This window comes from Zootoca vivipara, chromosome Z (assembly GCF_963506605.1).
Source record: "Zootoca vivipara chromosome Z, rZooViv1.1, whole genome shotgun sequence".
Taxonomy (NCBI): domain Eukaryota; kingdom Metazoa; phylum Chordata; class Lepidosauria; order Squamata; family Lacertidae; genus Zootoca; species Zootoca vivipara.
The window spans coordinates 27,650,696-27,665,486 of record NC_083294.1 but is presented as its reverse complement, the minus strand read 5'-3'; positions in this window follow the sequence as shown (position 1 = coordinate 27,665,486).

The window sequence follows — 14,791 nt, the reverse complement described above, 5'->3', positions numbered from 1 at the left end:
CTGGACCTCACTGCCGCTGCCTTGGGATTTAAGACCTAGCTTTTCTGGAATACAGATAAAAAGCTTGTCCCAGTTCATGGACGCACCACTGTTTGCCTGATCTGTAGTCTGCAGTGGCTCCCATCAAATGGATGACAAAAGCTTATGAAAACTACTCAGTAAGTGTGAATGAACACAACTGAAATTGTGTTTGGTCACCTACCACTTTTGGCAATGAAAGCTTGTGTTTGTCTCATAGCAGTCTGTTCTTCCCTCTTAAGCATTTTGGCCTTATTTCCATGGAATTCACAATAGTGGTACTCCAACTCTGAAATGCCCACCCCTCACTTGGCAGATGCTGTTCCATTGTTAATATTTAGCTTTAATGTTAGCAGCAGTCAAATGATATATTGTTTTGTTGCATTTTCATTCATTTCAAGACATATCCTGACTTTTGACTGAATGATCCTTTACAGTAGATTGTGGCACAACATGCACATATGTTGTTCCTTGCTCTGGGGTTTTGTGAATAATAAAGAACAGATTGTAAATAATTTAATTATTGGAGGGGAGGGGAACTGCCCATTGTAACAATAACGATAGGATGGGTAATCAGGTGACAACAAAAAACTGCAATAAATAAATAAATAGCAGGGGCAATTAGAATAAGATCCATTATTTGGTTATTGATGTAAACCTCCAGAATGTATTTTGAATAGTTAAAATTTTACCTCTATCTTCAGTGCATTTTATCTTATTGCTATGGCTAGTGGCTGATGCAAATAAAGATTCTTCTGATTCTGATGATAGGATGGGAATAATGGCTCCCTTAGGCTCAAAGTACACATTTCTCCATGGCAATTTTAAACACACACAACACTTGACTTTCAGCCTTATAATTAAGACCTAACTACAAGTTAAAGGTAGCATTCCATATGGTACCCAAAAAAGCCTACCATAGCCTAAAGATTTATATTATTCCATGTATATAACAGGGAAATGTAAAGGGGGGAATTTGCCCAAGTAAATAAGCATTTGTGCTTTTTAGGCCAAGAGCCTGGGTGGTTGGCCTGTATGGTCTTCTAGGGGGTTCTTTGAAATAAATGCTAGCCTGATCCCTGGAACAGCAGCTTTGTGGCTTTGCACCAACCCATTTATTAATAGCACCTCATCAAAAATTAGCAACATTTAAATAGCAAAAAGTGACAAAGTTTTGTCAGCTCTGATGGCATGCTGAAGAAAACAGGCAGTTGATATTGTGACAGTTACATGAAAGGCTGCAATCAGTATCAATGTCAAAGGGATACAATGATGGTTCTCTGCATTGTAACATGTCTGGTATAATCAGGAGGTTTCTGTGTCAGGTAGCAAAGGGAAAGCACAACAATTTTTTTTAAGCGGGGAGGAGGAATGCGAAGGGAAGAAGAGGAATGTTTGAAGGGAAGGAATCACGGAAGGATGGTAGCTCAGTGGGAGAGCACATGCATTCCTTGCAAATGACCCGGGGTTCAATGACCAGCATCTCATAAGAATACAAGAAGAGCCTGCTAGACCAGGACAAAGGCCCACCTAGTCCAGCATCCTGTTTTCACGGGGGCCATCCAAGTGCCTACGGGAAGCCCACAACCAGGACTTGAGTGCAACAGTAACCTGGTATTCAGAAGCCATGGAGGTAGAACATGGCTAGTAATAACTGATACAACCTTATCCTCCATAAATTTGTCTAACCTTCTTTTAAAGCCATTTAAGTTTATAGTTGTCACTACCTTTTGATTGCGTTGGGAGAGATTCCTGCTTAAAACCCTGGAAAGTCCTTAAACAGATAAAGAGACTTGGAGGACCACATTTGGCTCTCCAGGACTGAGGTTCCCCACCCCTGACCTTGTGTGTGTGTGTGTGAGAGAGAGAGAGAGAGAGTGAGTGTGTGTGTGAGTGTGTGTGTGTGTGTGTGTGTGTGTGTGTGTGTGAGAGAGAGAGAGAGAGAGAGAGAGAGAGAGAGAGAGAGAGAGAGAGAGAGAGAGAGAGAGAGAGAGAGAGACTTTATACAACTGGAAATAAAATTCCAGAATTCCAGTTTTAAGCAAAGACTGGCCCTTTCACTGATGAAACATCAGTTGTTCTTTCTTTTTATGATTTAGAATACAGCAGATCTCATGTAAAAACAAAACTAAAAAACCTTTCAATCATGTGAGCCATCTACCTACAGTGCTGTAGTCCAGATATTGCCATTTCAGGGAGAACACAGTGAGGTCTTTTCTCCTGTTCCTCATCCCAAAGCATTCCTCTTAAGTGGCACAGAAGCATTCTGTTTGCAAAGTGTTATGAGTGCTTTGAATGCACAATGCCACAGGTATGCAAATTATAGTATCTGACAGTGCCTATATAGACAAGGATCTCTCTGTTTAAATAATAGTATGCAGCACCAGCCTGTCCCTCCCCTTCACACGCCTTCCTAAAGCCTGGTTAATGTTGAGCTAGTCAACAAACACAAACAAAGGCAGCTGTGCTGTACTCCACTGACAGCTGGATTGGGTGCATGCACCATTTATATTGCTACAATTCTGCTTTAAGCTTTCACAACGTAAGTGGAGTCTATTAAAGAGGAAGGGCCTAGTTTTTTTGTGTTTTTGTTGTTTGTTGTTTTTTATTTTGATATTTTTATTTTTTATTTCAAAATATAAAATAAACAAAATATAAAATAAAAACATAAAACATAAAAAACAATAATTATAAAATAATAGCAAAATAATACTAAAAAGAAGACAGGCCTAGTCTACTGATGTCAGGAGATGCGGGATCTGGATCTAATTCCCTTGTATGGCACACCACTGAAGTGTGAGTTGCAGTTTCTCTATGGAGAGCCCTCATGCCTTGGGCTGACAGTGTGCACCCTGGAGTATAAAGAGCTTCTTGTTCCAGTTGAGCCTTGCTTGAGCAACAAGGCCTTTCCGAGCTCTGCTGTGCTTCTTTATCCTTCAATGGAAGCTGGCCTGTTAGGGCAAGTGGGGGACCACCTCACCAACCTCAGCCAGTGCCTACTTGTTTTCTAGACTGGTTGTGTCAGCTTCATCCACTTTCCTCCTCTTCCTTAGTCTAATTGTGACGCTTCCAGAACTCTGAAGGGAAAAGGATGCACCTATTCTATATATTTGATGATGATGATGATGATGATGATGGGGCCCATCTGACTGGGTTGCCCTAGCCACTCTTCCTAAATATATAAAAACACAATGAAACATTAAACATTAAAAAACTTCCCTATACAGGGTTGCCTTCAGATGTCTTCTAAAGGTTGTATAGTTACTTATCACTTTGGCTTGAGGTGTCACATAACTCTATACTCTCCAACATTTCTCCAAAGAAAATAAGGACATCTTAAGGAAAAGCGGGACATTCCGGGATCAAATCAGAAACCAGGATGGCTTCTGTAAATCTGGGACTGTCCATGGAAAATAGGGACACTTGGAGGGTCTGAAAGTAGAATCAGTTGGTTGCACCTGTAACTCATTCTGACTCTACCTACCGTTTGGGCTCCCTCCTGGAGACCCAAGGGAACACCAGCACCATCCGGAGCACCATAGGTTTCCCATTACTGACTTCAAGAATGATTTGGGATTATAATCTGAATAAGGCCTTTGTGTCATGCTGCTCTCAAGGGCACAATAGCAAGGCCAATAACTAAGTGGCAATGTACACCCAAGAAATCTAGTTACACTGGTGCCTCCTAAACAACCCTCCAAAATTTCACACCTGCAACAGCCTTCCTGGAACTCAGGCATTTCTCCACACACACCCCTCCACAACCAATAATCTGCCATAGATACCTTTATATCAGGCCACTTCCCAAATGTGCCGCCTTCCTCAGCATTTTTCTAAAGCCAAAAAGCCTGATGGAAAGCATAGCTGACTCCAGTACATCACTAAGCTGAGCCTTTACCATCTGCTTCAACCCCTAATTACAAATGCAAAACAACATAATTCACAATCGCATCATAAAAAAGTAAAATATAAGTGATTTAAATGCATGTGCTTTGCTTATGCAAGGCAACGTTCATCTGCTATTCCCCCCACCCCCCGTGTTAAAAGAGAACCTCCAGGGTGAAAGGCTGTTTGCAGGAACCGAAAAGGGGAGCTATTTTGATGATTTAAAAAGTTTTGTTTTGTTTTTATTATTAAAAAAGTGTGTTCACATGTAGTAAAATATCCTAAAGAATCCCCCCCCCTCTTTTTCTTCATTGAATGAACTTTATTACGGCCACAGACCAGCATAAGAAAAACATATGATGAAATAGTGGTTAGGATTTAAACAGAAAATTGTTGGAGCAAATAACAAGATTAAACACTGATAATGGATGAATAAAGACTGATGCTTAAAACTTCCCTAAACAGGACTGCCTTCAGATGTCTTCTAAAAGTCAGATAGTTGTTTATTTCCTTGACATTTGTTGGGAGGGCGTTCCACAGGGCAGGCGCCACTACCAAGAAGGCCCTCTGCCTGGTTCCCTGTAACCTCACTTCTCACAGGGAGGGAACTGCCAGAAGGCCCTCAGAGCTGGACCTCAGTGTCTGGGCTGAACGATATGGATGGAGACGCTCCTTCAGATAAACTGGGCTGAGACCATGGACAGCTGTGAGTCGAAAATGACTTCCAGACTGTGCACCTGGTCCTTCAGGGATACAGTTGCCCCATTCAGGACCAGGGAGTCCCCCACACCCGCCCGCCCCCTGTCCCCCCAAAACAGTACTTCTGTCTTGTCAGGATTCAACCTCAATCTGTTAGCCGCCATCCATCCTCTAACCGCCTCCCGGCACTCACACAGGACCTTCACTGCCTTCACTGGTTCTGCTTTAAAAGAAAGGTGGATGGTTAAATGCTTAAAGTTTAAAAAAACCAGTTAAATAGAGGCACAGTATTTAATAACATTCAAAAGATCTCTTAAAATGAACAGTGACTAAAAACACATGTAACTTCTACTGGTCCAGATAAGCTTGGCTAAACAAAAGTGTTTTAAGTAGACGTCCACTCCACTGTGTTTCAGAGCAGAGTTCCTGTTTTCTGGAACACCATCCCTGATGAATGTTGTTTCTGGAAGAAAAGGTCTCCATCATATATGCTTATTTTGCATGGTTTTTAAACCTATAGTTGGGGCAATGTTTTAAGAAACTGTTTTAGTTGTCATTAGTCTTTTGTTTGCAAATTGCCTTGTAACTCGAAGAAGAAGAAGAAGAAGAAGAAGAAGAAGAAGAAGAAGAAGAAGAACAACAACAACAATAACAACAACAACAACAACAACAACAGCTATTATACAGTATTTGCATTATTCTAGGAGAACAAAGCCACTACACTAAACCAGCTCTATCTGCACCACTGTCATGGCATTAGTTTCATCTTAAGAAAATCAAGTTCTATACATGGCTATATGCCCTTACTTGGGAATAGATGACTCTGTCAATTTTGGTTTTACTGTATCTCGTTTTTCCACTCTCAACATTTCCACATCTGTTTGCAAAATTGTTTTTTTTTTAAAAAAAAGAAGTAGAAGAAGAAGAAGCCCTTGTGAAAATTCATCAGCATTTTACTACAATTTTCTCCTAAAATGCATGTGTTTGTGTGCAATTTTGCTTAATGCATACACTTTTGCAAACCAATTTTCCTTAATAATACACTTTCTTGTGCTATTTTCACTAATATACACATTTGATGCACACTTTGCTCTAGCACATATTATTTAGCTGGAGAACGGCATTGCAAAATTTGGAGAAGTGTGAATGTCAAAGGATTGCTGTTTTTCCATTTGTGTATTGTATTGGAAATTATAGATTAGGTATGTTCACCTTTAAATGCAAACTGTATCAAATTTATCCCCCAGCCCTCAAACTTACATAACGTGGCAGTAACAGACTTGAACCACCTCTCCTTCAAAGAGTCTTCTGTCTGCTGAATGTAATGGATCTAGGCAGATATACAAGCACAGACTTCAAAATATTGCAAACCATAAAGAAAATAAGATTAAAATCACTTTCCAATCTTAGTCTTCTTGTTTTATTTTGAATAATATGAGTGATTAATGGGATCAAAGACTCAGTTATGGGATCTGCCTGTCATTTTATTGGCTTCTTTGGGATTTGGATCTAGCCCAAAATGAAATGAGTTGCAAGTAAGTTAAGGATAGCAGACTTTTCTGATTGTCAAAATTAGTTTGTCTGAAGGAGAGACTAAAACCTTGAAATAAACAAAGTATGAGGTGCAACAATTATATAAAGCCAGGATTTATGGGGGGAGGGCCTTCATTTGGAGTGTGCCTTTCTGTCTTGGGGCAAAATTAAACACTGTGCAGCAAGCAAGCAAAAAACAGTCAATGAGTTTTGAGACCCTATATGGAATAGGACATAGAGCAAGGATGAGAAACCTGTTGCCTTTCAAAAGTTGTTGGACTCCAACTCCCATCAGCCCTAGAAATCAGTCCTAGTATTAAATGAGAAGAAGAAAAGCTTTCTGGGCAGAGGTGACATTATTTACTATTATGTTTAGAAATGTACCTGTTGGCTTAGGTTAAAACTCTGAAAATCCAGAGGAGGTGTGGAGTGCTTATTCGGGAGTAGCCAACACCCATCTGTGACACCGAGGTACCACTGTATTCAGAGGTGTGACACCTCTGACAGTGGAGATAGAACATCACCATCATGCCTAGTAGATATTACAGATTGTTTTATTTGTTGTCGGGAGCCACCTTGAAGATGATCATGGGGAATAAGCACACAAACTACCTTCAGCTTTGCTGAGTTGTGGCTTAAGCTGTTGATAACAGGAAAGCTAGGTGCTCACCTCCTTCCAGTGTTATTTCTGATCATTGTTTAAATCATTTTTGTGACCAGGGAAAGCAGAAATGTGTCCATTATTCACACAGATATCTCCAGCTTCCTCATCCTCCCACCATATTTGTTTCATCTCTAATGCTAATTAATCCCAACTGAAGGCAATGACACCACACCAAATAACGGGTGAAGTCAGAGTTCATAAATAATGTTACACAGCAGTCTTCCATATTTACAAATAGATCACACACACACACACACACACACACACACACACACACACACAAACAGAACAAGGAATTGGGAACAATGAGGTCACCTCTGTTGAAAACCAGAGGGTGACAAGCCTCCTCATTAGAAAATGACTTCGTATGAGTCAAAATTACAGCTTTGAAGAGGCTATTACTGAATTTGACCCCATAGTCTGCTAGGTCTTTCCCGATAAGCATTCCTTTAGAGATCATTTTTGTACTGTATGTCTAAAGTGTCACACATCCTCTTTCTCTTGCTGCAGTCAAAATGCATTTGTCTTTCAGCATAAGCCAACCTTATTTCAGAACAGAGTGACATTGTAAACTACTTTCCCCAAACTTAGAGATGCTCCTGTGCAGCTTGGTCATGCGCAACAACTAGCAATCCCAGAGTTGAATGGGAGCACTGCCATCTGCATTAAAAAGCAATAAATATGCAATCAAATCCACAAGCACAGATATAAATGAATGCCCACATTATCTGAAACTGGAGCTGAACCAAATTTTTTCCTTACCCTGGTCTTGATAAAGCTCCCATCTGCAAATTTTTCTCAAGATATTCTCCACAATTAGGATGGTTTGGGGGTGGGGGGGGTGGATGTTATTCCCTATTCACAAATTGATGCTAGATCTTGGGAATTGCAGAAGGGATGCAAAATGGTAGGTAGACTGCCAACACAGTCACTGCTTAGGAAAAAGAGAAAGAAACTGTGTTACTTGTGCTATTGGTGAGCCCCACAGAAAAATGACATTTTTTTAATTCTTCCAGGTGAAATTTAATGAAATGATCCTGCAAGTTTGGAAACATTAAGGATGGAGAACCAGAAATTTCTGACTGACCACCTACATCAGAGATGAGGAATCTATAACCCTTCAGCCAAATATCAATCCTTCTCTGTAAAGAGGTGACTTTTGAGTGGTCTCAGATTCCCATACGTGTGTGAGGCTTCATCCTCAGTCTTCATCTCCTTGGGAATCCAAAGAACTTATTTTTGGCATGAAACTCTGCACATTCTCTGGAGCACAGCACTCAGCTGAAGCAGGTAATATTCATCTAACAATGCTGCATTGTCTAATATGTAATTGTTGCCTTTCATTTTTATTCCTACTCAACCCTCTACCCCCAATAACATATTTTTATACTTTGAAATTTGACTTCATTGGTTTTCAAAAGGCAATTATCTTAAATTACACACTCAATCTTCCCCACATGCTAGGCTGCATGACTGTTAAGTTCCTCTTTGTGTACTGTGGATCTGGCTGAAGGTTTTGTTAAGAACAGTGTCATTTGGGCTTTGGGGAACTAAATCCAAAGCTCCTTATCACTTAATATTTCTACAGCTGAGCTTAAAGGATGGGTTCCTTGTCACCTGGGCTTAGAAATCCTTCCAAATAGTGAGGCAGTCTAGATATTTTTGCAGGCTAGAATCAGCCCTTATACAAAAAAGGGGTGCAAGAGTAGGGGAAACTCAACCGCCCAGTTCTGCCTCCGCCATTAATCACCCCATTCTCTTTTGGGTGCAGGTGACACCCCATTCATGTCAATGGGATGAGTAGCTCCTTGAGGGCATGAGCAGAGCTGCTTCTCCTTTGACATAAGTAGGAAAACCTAGTGTGTGTGTAGGAACATCTGTAGATCTCAAGGAGAATCATGGCATAAAAACACAAGAGAAAAACACAAAGTACATAACAAAACAAGAAAAGCAAACCAGTAAGCCCCTCCCCCCACCCCTCCCACATTTAAGCAATTAATAAATTAATTGTAACCATAACAATATTCAGCCATTGCAAGTGAGAGTGGGAAACAATGACTTGACAAAGACCAAATAGTGAATTAACAGGAGCAGTGACATTCAAACTGAGAACATTCTGATTCATAGCTCAGCTTTTTAGTCTGAATGCTAAATTAGGAAATTCTACCCAGCTTTAACATGATAATTATGACAACGATAACTTTTTTCTCCCTTTGCAAAAATAATCTTACCCAAAACTATAAACTGATACCTTATGGTTTAAATAAGATTTCAGCCTTGATTCTTTGATGCTCATTAATCAACTAACTAACTAATTAGCTAGCAGCACATTAAGAAATTCAAAATGCTCTCTACAGCATAAAAAGTAAGGAAGAGGTGTTTAATAATGGAATGAGTTCCCTTGGAAGGTGGTGGGCTTTCCTTCCTTGGAGGTTTTTGAGCAGAGGTTGGATGGCCATCTGTCGTGGATACTTTAGCTGAGATTCCTGCATTGCAGGGGGTTGCACTAGATGACCCCCCGATGTCCCATGCAACTCTACAATTCTATGATTCTATGAATCATAATATTTGTTTTGCTCAGTATCGCCATGACTCGGCCCACCCCTGAGTATCATTTTCAAATATATGCAAAAGGAAGAGCAAGTGAACTTTTTTATTTCAAGACATTCTGCAATTTACACATTTTTGTATCAGCACACTTACCCATGTCATATGTAAGTATTTCCTCTGAACGGATTTAATTTTTAATTTTCCTGAATCAGTGTTAACCAGGAAAAAGGTAATTGTTGTCAAGAGTATTCAAACTGTCAGAATATCATTCAATCTAAAAGCTGTTAGAATCTCTGCAAAAGTAATTACTGAAACTCTATTCAACTGTAATAATAACCTGCCACTGATGACAGCAATTACTGGGAAAGTGTAATAGAAATCAAAGGAGCATTTTTCTCTGACAAGTACATTTCTAACTAAGGTTTACATTGGCTGGATGGTGTTGACAATGACTATGTGCTGTATCACTCTTAATCACGCTTGGCATGATGCTACAGTCTGAACTGCTCACATTTAGCAGCAAGACTAATTGTGTGTTTCATTTGACACTGTCCACACTCACAGTATATTGGGGGGGATTTATGTTTTAGAGCCACAATGCATTACCCTGACTTGGATCCAATTTAACTATCAATGACAACTGACCTTTGGACCTAAGACAGGCTTTATGGATTCCCATTTTCTTGAATAAACACCTTAGAGAAATTTTCCCTTAGGGAAATTTTCTCACATCATCTTTTCTGTTGAAAAAAAAAACCCTTCATGTTCTGGGAGATTCCGAAGCATATTTGGGGCCTTATTCCATGAGCTTTCCTTGGATTATTCATTTGAGGTCTTCCTCCTGGGCCGTGTTCAGAAAGTGGTGGTGGGGGATGAGTGTTCAGACCCCTGGGCGCTCACTTGTGGGGTGCCTCAGGGTTCTGTCCTCTCCCCCATGCTTTTTAACATCTATATGCAGCCACTGGGAGAGATCATCAGGGGGTTTGGGCTGGGTGTCCATCAGTATGCTGATGATACCCAGCTCTACCTCTCTTTTAAATCAGAACCAGTGAAGGCGGTGAAGGTCCTGTGTGAGTGCTTGGAGGCGGTTGGAGGATGGATGGCGGCTAACAGATTGAGATTGAATCCTGACAAGACAGAAGTACTGTTTGTGGGGGACAGGAGGCGGGCGGGTGTGGAGGACTCCCTGGTCCTGAATGGGGTAACTGTGCCCCTGAAAGACCAGGTGCGCAGCCTGGGAGTCATTTTAGACTCACAGATGTCCATGGAGGCACAGGTCAACTCCGTGTCCAGGGCAGCTGTTTATCAGCTCCATCTGGTACGCAGGCTGAGTCCCTACCTGCCCACTGACTGTCTCTCCAGAGTGGTGCATGCTCTAGTTATCTCTCGCTTGGACTACTGCAATGCGCTCTACGTGGGGCTACCTTTGAAGGTGACCCGGAAACTACAACTAATCCAGAATGCGGCAGCTAGACTGGTGACTGGGAGCGGCCGCCGAGATCACATAACACCGGTCCTAAAACACCTACATTGGCTCCCAGTACGTTTCCGAGCACAATTCAAAGTGTTGGTGTTGACCTTTAAAGCCCTAAACGGCCTCGGTCCGGTATACCTGAAGGAGCGTCTCCACCCCCATCGTTCTGCCCGGACACTGAGGTCCAGCTCCGAGGGCCTTCTGGCGGTTCCCTCATTACGAGAAGCCAAGTTACAGGGAACCAGGCAGAGGGCCTTCTCGGTAGTGGCACCCACCCTGTGGAATGCCCTCCCACTAGAGGTCAAAGAGAACAATTACCAGACCTTTAGAAGGCATCTCAAGGCAGCCCTGTTTAGGGAAGCTTTTAATGTTTGATGGATTTCTGTATTTTAGAATTTCTGTTTTTTTTTGGAAGCCGCCCAGAGTGGCTGGGGGAACCCGGCCAGATGGGCGGGGTATAAATAATAAATTATTATTATTATTATTATTATTATTATTATTATTATTATTATTATATGGGCTCATACTGAGAGTCAGTGTGGTGTAACGGTTAGTGTGTTAGTCAAGGATCCCAGGAGACCTGGGTTCAAACTTCCACTTAGCCATGAAGCTCAGTGGGTGACTCTGAATGTATCCTACCTCATAGGGTTGTTATGAGGATAAAGTGAGGAAGAGCATAACTATTTATTTATTTCATAAAATATATTTCATAATAGTTATGCCATAAAAGAACTATGTTTGACACCTGGACTCCTTGGGGGGGGGAATAGGATATGAATGCAATAAATGAATGAATAATTTGCATATTTAGTCACTTGCTATGTAAAAAGTTTCAAAGCTTTAAAAATGCAAGGGTTAACATAAAATCAAAGGGGGGAGGGCAATACCGGTATGTTACAACAAACCATAAAAGGGAGACTTTGGCAGGAAAAGAAATCATCCAGCAAATACCCATAATCAATCAAATGTCTGGGAGAAGAGACAGGTTTTCGCCAGTGCTGAAAGCATGTTAATGAAGATGCCCAGCGGACCACAGTGGGGAGAGATCGTGCAAACAGGGAGCCACAATTTTGCTGCCCAAGTCAAGTGTGTAGTACAGGCATCCCCAAACTGCGGCCCTCCAGATGTTTTGGCCTACAACTCCCATGATTCCTAGCTAACAGGACCAGTGGTCGGGAAAGATAGGAATTGTATTCTAAAACATCTGGAGGGCCGAAGTTTGGGGGTGCCTGGTGTAGTATCACAGTGTGGGTCATGTTATTTTGACACCTGAGGCAGAAAACCCCACAAGTGTCTCTCTTCTTTCCTGGCAGTTAAAAACCCTACAATTATAAATTGAATAGCTGAAAATATGCTGCCATTTTATGACACTCAAATTCAGCTGCCTGAGGTTGTTGCTTCATTTTGCCTAAAAGTGTGGCCATGTGCCAAACATTACAAACTTCAGTTTGAAGGGCTGTCAAATGAACATTTGGCATTTAAAGGGATGTTCTGACCAGGTTTGGTATAAAGTTACAGAAAAGACAGCAGGGGGCTTCAGGTTAAGAACATAGGATCCCTACTGGATCACATTAAAGGCCCATCTAGTCCCGCAACCTGCCCTCAAAGCAGCCAAGCAGATGCCTATGGGAAACCCAGAAGCAGGAACTAAACACGATAGCACTATCCCCACTTGTGAATAGGGATGGGCCAATGTATCAATTTCATTTCGCTTTCGCTTTCATTTATTATATTTCCATGCCTCTTTTCCTTCTCACAAGTTACAAAGCGGCTTACAAACAATAAATAACAACATAATAGAACATCACAATTACAACATAAATCATATTAGAATAATTAACAAATCCTAAGTAAAACAATTTTAAATAATCAGTAAGGCAACCACCTTCTATAAAACACTGTTTCAGTTTCTCTCAATTTTCCAGTTTTTCCAGTATGAAGTTCTCTTCTCCACACTTCCGCAACAGTTTGCAAAAAGAGGGGCGGGGGAACCTCAAAACTTTTCAGCAACATTTTCTCTTAATATGCACATTTTTGTTTGCAACCATGCCTAATATATGTTTTTTTCAAAAGGATATTTCCCTTAATATATGCATTGGGGTACATTATTTTCATTTATATAATCATTTTAACGTACAGTTTACCTTAGCATATGCATTTTGTCACATGTTATTACTTTGCTTGTGAATTACACTGCAAAATTTGGAGAGCTGCAAATTTTGAATGGCTGTGTTTTGACTCACATATTGTTTCAGAAGGAGTGAATTAGGCAGATTTCCCTACACTGAAGGCCCTCAGATGTTGCTAGACATCAGCTTCCATCAACCCTGGCTATCGTCTATCATGGCTGGGGCTGATGGAAGTTGGAGTCTAACAACATCTGGAGGACTAGGAACAGTCACACTAACTTACAGAGTTGTCTGTTGTGACACCCTCACCCACCCACCCACCCACCCCACCCCCTCAAAAACCCACTCCACCTTTCTTTTTTGGCACCAACTACCTCTGAACATCACAGGTTAATTTTAATGGTTGTTACTCCTCTAAGAACATTGCCATCTGTTCTGGCCTCTGTGTACAAATGCTAATAGAGCACAATGCACAGCTGAACCATTAAAAAAAATCCTGAAACTATACATAATTTAAATGCCTACACATTCTATGTTCCTTCTGTATTTTCATATGCATCTGTTACTTTGCTTTCCCCCTCCCACCTCATATGTCACAACGTAGTTTCTTGAATGTGGCCACTTGCTAATGCTGATGCAGCCACCAAGGTACAGAGTTGGAGACTGAGGGGGACAATTTATAGTAGGTATGTATCATAGGATTGCAGGTCCATCATTTAATTCATAAAAGCCCTACAGCTCTGCTTTCCCCATTACATTCACAGGATGCCCTCTCTTGGTTTTGCTTTCAGTAGGTTTACCAAGCAGGCAATCTGAGTCAGCAAATCTGGACTGCTTTTAGAGGCTTTGTTTACATTCCCCCTGCATCCCTTTCCAGCACATAATCACTCAGAAATTGGTAGTTAGGTCAGTTATGAGATTTTACTGTGCAGCAATAAGGCCAACATCTGCCTTGCATATTTGCGGTTGCTGTCATACTGCATCCAACATCGCTTCCTATTGTTCCAGGAGTTGCTCAGGCATATAATAGGGTTCCAATGAGTTCAAATCTCCTGCGCTAAGGATGGCTTTAGGGAGCTACTTCTCTGCCATATTGTGGATTAGATTTTTTCCTGCCAGCAGTTCCACCCAACCCCTGTGCAAAAACTAAACAAAGCAAAACAAAAAGCAGGTTGGTGGGGGGAGAAATGAATTGCAAGTGATCTCGTTTAAGCTAGTGCTCCTATTGTCCCCTGCTTGCAGCATACAGTGGTACCTCGGTTTATGAACACAATTGGTTCCGGAAGTCTGTTCATAAACTGAAGCGTTCATAAACTGAAGCGAACTTTCCCATTGAAAGTAATGGAAAGTGGATTAATCTGTTCCAGACGGTCCACGGAGTACTTAAACTGAAGCGTTCATAAACTGAAGCGAATTTTCCCATTGAAAGTAATGGAAAGTGGATTAATCCGTTCCAGACGGGTCCGCGGAGTACTCAACCTGAAGTGTACTTAACCCAAAGCATGGGTGTAATTGGTTCCAGAAGCGTTCATAAACTGAAGCGAACTTTCCCATTGAAAGTAATGGAAAGTGAATTAATCCGTTACAGATGGGTCCGCGTCGTTCGTAAACCGAAAATTCGTAAACCAAGGTGTTCATAAAATGAGGTTCCACTGTACTAGGTTCGATTTGGTTAATTTTATGGTATGTATGAATTGCTTCCCACAAAAAATCAACAACTCTCAAAGCAATCTAGAATCATAAAAATATAAATATATTAAAAACATAGAATGAAAACTTCCAGGCATGCTTTGCATGAAAAGTGGTTCCAGGCTCAGCCTTCAACATCTCCAGGTAAGG